Source organism: Pteropus medius, unplaced genomic scaffold (genome assembly GCF_902729225.1).
Source record: "Pteropus medius unplaced genomic scaffold, Ma_sr-lr_union100, whole genome shotgun sequence".
Classification (NCBI taxonomy): Eukaryota; Metazoa; Chordata; class Mammalia; order Chiroptera; family Pteropodidae; genus Pteropus; species Pteropus medius.
Window position 1 is genome coordinate 18,818,213 of NW_024349797.1, and position 7,476 is coordinate 18,825,688.

The window sequence follows — 7,476 nt, forward strand, 5'->3', positions numbered from 1 at the left end:
CTGCAGCATCGGACCGGCCTTTCCGGCTGTCTCTTCTGGCCTGGGGATTCTTGAAAGAAGTCCTGCTCACAAGCAGGTGTCAGGGTTCCCAGCGAATCCTGGCTTTGGTGCTGGCTCCACCATTTCCTGTTGGTTTATCCTAAGAGAAATCCGTGAAGCAGGTGTCTGCCTCAGGTGAGATTGATTTGGTGTGTCAGGGTGTCCACCTGAATCCCTCAGTTCCTCAGGCTGACCTGGAGTTTTTAGCCGTGACCTTGAATTCTTCCATGGAATTACCTGAGGCATGGCCTTTGCTCAAGACTTTCTCTGTAGCCACCTCAATGTTCCTGTGGGAGAGGTGGCTCTCCAGGGACTGAGAGGCATCAGGGCCAACCAGAGCAGGGCCCCTTGGGCTTCTGTCCTATAATGGGGGGATTATAGGCAGCATCAGCCTGGGACTCGAGGCCCGGGGGAGTCCCTGGATCTGTCTTCAATTAAACATCTGCCCTTCTTCTCCCCCCGGCCCCGTGATCAGCGTCCTGGTGGGCTCTACCTCCCACGCCCACACTCACAGAAGATGTCATGATCCCCTTTTATTTCTGGGGCTTCTGCCAATTTAGATCAAAACAGCACCTGGAAAAAGTCGCTAAGTGCAGTCCTATAAATTCGAAAAAATTCCAGCAAAATTTGGCGCCTGGTTTGCCTAATAGTGAAGCAAAATGTGAGAAAGGAAGGTGGCTCTGAGCATCCTTTGTGCATGGATAAGGAAGACGGTTCACAGAAGCCCAAGTGGCCCCTGCAGAAAGAGCAGTGCGCAGGCAGCCCGGAGGGGCCCAGAGGCCGGCGGGGTGGGCCGCCATGTCCCTGTCCATGGTGCTGACCGGCCGCCAGCCTCAGGTCCCATCACTTCTCTCTTGGTGCCTCCTAACCGCTTCCCAGGAATTTCTAGCCTGGTGGAGAGGCGGAGAAGGGGGTTGTGAGGACAAGGTGACAACTGGGCAGAGGCTGTCGGAGCAGCCTAGCCATAAAAAATTGTGAGGCAGAGGAAATTGCCTTTTCACGTCGTTGCAGTTGCCAAGGAAGTTTCTCTCCCTAGGAATTAAGGGGAAATGTGCTGTCCCAGGTCATTCGCGTGCCGTGCAGAGCAGACTGGAGTGTCCCTCTCGACCCCAGCCTCACGCGGGCCCTTAAGGTCCAGCCACACACCCCGATTTGCTCTTCAAAGTGCAGGCTGGCTCTTGTCAGGAAGCTCTCCCTGCGCCCAGGCAGAGCTGATCATTCTGTCCTATGTTCCCTGCAAATTTCGCTTCGATTGCCTGTCACTTTATATTGTGGCAGCGTGCCCGGCAGGGGCTGGATGTTATTTACTTCGGTACCCCAAGCATGAGCACTGGGCCCTGCGCAGAGCGAGGGCTCAGAAGTGAGCTGAGTAGACAAACCCCTCCCTGATACTGTCCACTTGCCTGGGTCCTGGGGCCATCTCCTATCTGCCCTGCTGCCTGCCTTGGACATAGCAGTCCATGGGGACTCACCAGCTGCCACCACACTATCCGACTTCTCATTTCCAGATGCTGCCCCCTATCTGGCCTTGCGGGCCTCTGTCCCCACACGCTGTCAGGTGAGCCGAGGCTGCTCTGCCTGGCCGCATGGGAACCCCGAGGCGCATGGGGGAGACGGGGAGTCCCAAGGCTCCACACTCTGCCACGGTGGAACTGTGACTCCACCCTTCAAAGCCTCGGTTAAGCCGGTGGTTTCTCTTCTTTTCTTCTTGGCTTTGAGGCGCGTTCTAAGCAGCCGCCATTGGCGGAATCTTTGCAGATGCCAATTTCACTTTGCTGGATTGGAAAAGACTCACCGCTCACTTCTGGCCTCTGCCACGTTCTGGCTTCTAGATATTTCCGCACTGAGCTCCCCCTCTCGCAAGACCCCCACTCAAATCTTTAGTGCATTTACTGTGTGCCAGGAGCTCACGACAGCCCTCCCTGCACACTAGACATTACTGTCCCCATTTCACAGATGAAGATCTGAGCGCACTAGTCTAAGTGTCTTTCTCTGGGTCAGCGTCAATAACTCGCAGCATGGATCCAAACCCGGAGCGGGCTGGCTTCTCTGACGCTGCGTTCTTTTCGGCCTGAAATCTCTCATTACGGCTGTCTAGGGAACACCTGGCCTGATATCTAAAGCAACAAATCTGTGGGAAGGAGCCCACCCTGTGATTTATTTTCTTTGAGGTTCCCAGGATATTTTTTTCCTCCCTCTTTTCAAAATGCAGTGCCGCCATATTCCCACCTGAGGTCATTAGCCTCAGCATAGGTTAAAAACAAAGTGTTTGTGTCCATCCGTCTAATTGCACAGAAACCATCAAACCCTCATTACCGTCAGCCTAATTATTTTGAAATCCAGCGTGTTATCCTGTTGAACAATTAGGCAGACGATAAGCATTTGCCCCACCTGCCCAGGGACGGGAGGTAAGCCTGGCTTGAGAGAAGCAGGGAGGAGTGAGCCACGGGCTGCACTGGGAGCAAGTGAATCATCTACCCTTGCAGGCCTGAGACAAGGCAGCAAGCAGGCCCCCACCCACTTGCTTCTGATTATTTTCCATCCCCAACTTGCAAAGCCGCTAACGAGAATTTCACCTTAATGAGCAGGGAGGATGGGACTCAACTGGTCGGAGGGGACATCGTTACAGAGCCGGACCCTAATTGTCACCACTCAGCTTTCTGGGCATAAATAAAATGCTTTCCTGGGGGTGGTAAACAGAGCAGCCTGGAAGGTTTCTAAGAAGCGTTTTAAACCTGAGCGCGAGTGTTCGTGCTCGTTCACGCTGGCACTGGGGCTGCCCTGTCTTTCCGCTCTGGCGGGCTCCTTCGCTAGTGTTGGAAGTGGCTCAGCGTTTGGCCCTGTGTCCGGGACAGGGCATGGGGGGAGGACTTTGTCCTCATGGCCTTCTGAAATGTGGCAGAGCATTGGAAAATTTCAAGTGGAAGGGAGCTCGGTAGTTGGTCCACCCAGTTCCTCTGCGTAATAAATAAGGGGGCTCATCCACAGAGGGGAAACCTCAGGAGTCATGCACTGGGCATTCGGAGCTGGAGAGTCTGACGGGGGAAGCTGCTGTTTCCCGTGCCTCGGACCCTGTTCTCAGGGTTTATGTGGATGTGAGCCGCTATGGCTCCCGTGAGTCACTTACTTCTCCCCCATTTTACAGATGAGCAAACCGAGGCAGAGAGAGTTTAAGCGACACACCCAAGGTTCTATGCAGCAGAGCCCGGATTGGAACCCAGGCAGCCTGGCCTCGTGGCCAGTGGGCCAAGTTCCTATGTACCACCTCCGTGCACTGCCCGACCCCACCCAGGCACCGAGCAACTGCTATGCAGGCAGAGTCCTCCCCGACCCTGGAGGACTGTCCCTTGGGTCACTCCTAACACACTAGCAAAAAAGAGGCAAGTCACAGTGCCCTCCACGTGGCAGCTTTTAGTCTGGTGGGAGAACAGCACCAAGATGTTTACGATCCAGAGGGAAAATGGGCCGAGGATGCACGGGCACCTGACCCGGCTGTGTGTGGTGGCTGGGGACCCGGAAGGTTCCGGAACGGTGGTGGTGATATCTGAGCTAAATCTTGAAGGAGGTTGAATCATTGGCTCACAACTAAACAGTGGCTTGTCAGGGATCAGAATGTGGGGCTCCCAACTCCCTGTCCCCCACCGTCCCATCCACCCAGCGTCCCCTTCCTCCTCACAAGGCCGGAAGCCCCTTCTGAACGTGCTTGTGACTGGGCCCAGGGGTAACTGAGAGGATGATGAGATGACATCTCGGAGCAGCCAGGGGTGAGGGGGCTTTCAAGGCAAGATTCACGTGCAACCAGACGCTGCGTCAAAGCTGGGTGGGGTCTGGGGCCTGAGGAAGACATCGCCCTCCTTGGAGCCGGTTCCTCACCCCTCCCTGATTCTCAGAGGGAGGTCACTGATTCAGCCTCGCTGAGGGCTGCCAGCCGCGGGGACCGCCGCACCCCAGGTCCTGCTACCCAGGTATTGCTCTGGTGCATGAGTGCAGAGCACCCCCTTACAGGGCGGCTTCTTAGGAGACGCGTCAAGTGTCCCACAAAGACCCAGCCCTCCCACATGTGGGCTTGTTTTTAACAGGAATCCCTTAGGAGCAGACCTAACGAGAGGAGCCACAAGATGGGGCTTAACTTTACTGGGCAAAGCCTGTGACGGAGGGCACCAAACCACGAGAAAGGTGCCGACTCTCTCTGAGGCTAATTACCAGCTCATCGCACTGGCCAGCAGCTTCCCAGGCCCAGGCCTCGGCTCCCCTAACCGGGGCTCAGCAGGAGGGAAGCTCTGAGCTGTGCCTGCGGCGTCCTTCGCGAAATCCTTGCCCAGGAAACCACAAACGAGATCACCAGGTTCCCACCACTCCATGTTGCCGGGGTCCTAAGGTCGGCCTGAGCTGCCTCATGTCCCTCGCCGCCTCCTCCCGGCCATGAGAGCGGGCAGTTCCTTCTCTTTGGGCGCCCATTTCTCCTGTGTAAAACGGAGACAAATCATATTACCTACCGCATGGGTTTCCCAAAGCACCCCAGCTGGGTGGCTGGAGGCAAGGTCAGGTTCTGGCGGGCCCCTCTTCCAGGCTGCAGGCTGCTGACTTCTCTTTTTATTCTCATGTGGGAGAGGCAGCATCTAGCTCTTTGGCCTCTTATAAGGACCCTAATTCCACTCATGAGGGCTCCACCCTCACGGCCTAAGCACCTACCGAAGGCCCCAGCTCCTCACACCATCGCATTAGGGGTTAGGTTTCAACATATGAATTTTAAGGGAGACACAAACATTCAGTCCATAACTCTCTCTCTCTCATCATCTGTCATCCATCATCTATCATCATCATTTATCATTCATCTATCTAATCTATCTATATCTATCATCCATCTAGCATCTATCTATCCAATCTATCTGTCTGTCTATCTATCTATCTCTATCTAATCTATTTTTATCTATCATCTATCTATCTATATCTAGCTATCATCTTATTGGTTTCGTTTCTCTGGAGAACCCTGTCTGACACACAAGCATGTGACTTTGTGTAAGCTACTTGATCATTTGGGCCTTTAGTTTCTTCATTGCTAAAGTGGATGTAGTAGAATTTATCTCATATAATTGTTTTAAGAATTAAATTAGATCATGCCCATGGAACACTCAGCACAGTGCCTGGCACATAGAAAATACTAAATAAAACATTTTAATATTCGTTACATATTTTCTCACATCTATGTCATCGCTCATTTGTTAGATGCACTGTGTAGGTACCACAAAGAAAGGACAAAGCACGGCCGCTTAATTGTTAGAACACAACAAGCGTGTGGTGCATTCTGATTTCCAAAGATGCTCAATTAACAAGCAGCTTAGAATGCACCACGTCTCATTCTTGTTCTCCCTGGCTGTGCCGCAAAACCTCCCTGCCCTCCGTCGAATCATCTGCAAAATAACATTGACCCAAGTTTAGTTGGAATAGAGTAAGGTGGTTTGTGCAGGTGGTTTGTTGATGTTCGTCCTTGGTCATCTCTCTGTGTATAACCATGGCCCTTTGTACCAAGGGTGAGAGGAAACAGGGCCAGCACTCACCAAGCTCCTTCTTGGAGGGACTAATATAAGCTCGTTTTACAGATGGGGAAACAGAGGCTCACAGAGGTTCAGTAACTTGCCCAAGATCATATATTTCCAAATCTCGGAGCTATCATTTGAACTCAGGTCCATCAGAGTTCAAATCATTCTTCAAACAGGAAAGTTCCTTGAGTTTGGCCAAATGTCTCAGACCCACACAACTGGCTTGGCGACTTAGCTTTGCCTTGTCCTACCTGAGACTCGTCTCCGTAAGCTAGTTCTCGGAGTGTTTCTCCACCCTGGGCCTCCTCGCCTGTCAAGGCCTCTCTCGGCTTGTCTCTGTCTCAGGTCGACCCCAGGCTCGGCACAGCCTGTGATGCCACTTAACTTTGGCATGACCTCAGGCCAACCCTGGCCCTCCACCCACGGTTCCCACCATGGTCCTGGGCACTTAAGGTCACTGTGAGGATTTAATAATGCCAGAGATAGGATTTTCAAACAGGAGCTCGCAGCGTGTCTGCTGCAGGACTTTGGGCAAGTCATGGAACTCTTCGAAGCCATGGCTTCCTCCTCGTGGCTCTCTGCACACTTCCCGGTGAGGCAAAGCAGCCAAAGGGGCAGGTTTCTTGGGAGGCTAAACCGCCAAGCCGCGACCGGAAACCACAGCTACTTTGGGGACTTCGGGGTTGGCGCTGTTTTTGCCTCGTTTAATCAATTATGAGGCTCCTTACTGCAGAGCCCAGGAGGGTCTAATTTGGAAGGAAAGAACTTATATGAGCAATAAACGATCCTCTTGGCACTGGGCTGGCCCTGCCTTTTACTGTATGGAGACGCGTGAGCATCCAGCAGAGATGACGGATTCTCACAGAGCCCAGCACACTGCCTCCTTGAGGCTGAGAGGCACCTGGGAAAGCCATGTGGTCAGCATCCCTCTGCTGGCAGTGTCAAGGTCAGTAATAAAGATGACCACGACCCTCACAATAATGATGACGGTCACGAGTGTTTAGTAGATGCTAAGCACTGGGCCTCTTGCTTCAAACACGTTGATTCTTGGACGTCTTTCTCATGATGGCCCTGTGAGGCAAGTTCTTGTGTTATCCTCCACTTATGGATGGCAAAGCAAGGTGCTCGGAGGCTAAGTACCTCTTCATAAAGCCATTCGGCTATGCCTTGGCAGAGCTGGCATTTAAACACAGTTGTGTCTGCTCTTCTGACCACAAGGTAATTTTGTCTTCTCCTTCTAGGCTACTTTAAAAAATTTTTTAGATTTTTTTTTTATGTCAGAATGAACCCATGGATTTTAATGATTTTATTTTAATTATTATTATTTAATGTCGTTATTTTATTTTAATTATTTTGTTCAGTATTTTATCAATTATGAATAAGTATATAATGTAATCCATTACTATCACCATTTATTTCCTTGCTCAACTGTCCCAGACTTGGCCAGTGGGAACCTTTTAAACCGCCTCCTGTGTCCTTTTGCCACCTTTCCAACATCCTTCGAGCACTTTCTTAACTTTTGGCATCATAAAATATTCCAGGCTCATCTCGCACGTGCCCCGCTCAAGCCCTGAGATCAGCCATTTTTCTAGGGAGCCTTGGGTCCTTCTAGTGGAGAGTGGTATTTAGAAGCCAAGATCTGAGTGTACATGTGCTTGCTGCTTCTGAGGCATCAACTGCTTCCAGGCCCTCTTGGTCCATTTCCAAATATTTCTTGGAAAAGGAGAGACCACAACCCTTTCTTGAGTTGCCGAGCCTCAACGCAGTGTTATTTTAACTCTACCATCAGGAAAAAAAAAAACCTCCTGAAGGGGCCATGGGACCCCAAGACCCTCTCATTCCCTTCGATGCTCATTTCTTCATGTCGAAGACTTGCCAGAGAGTGTGAGCAAATGTT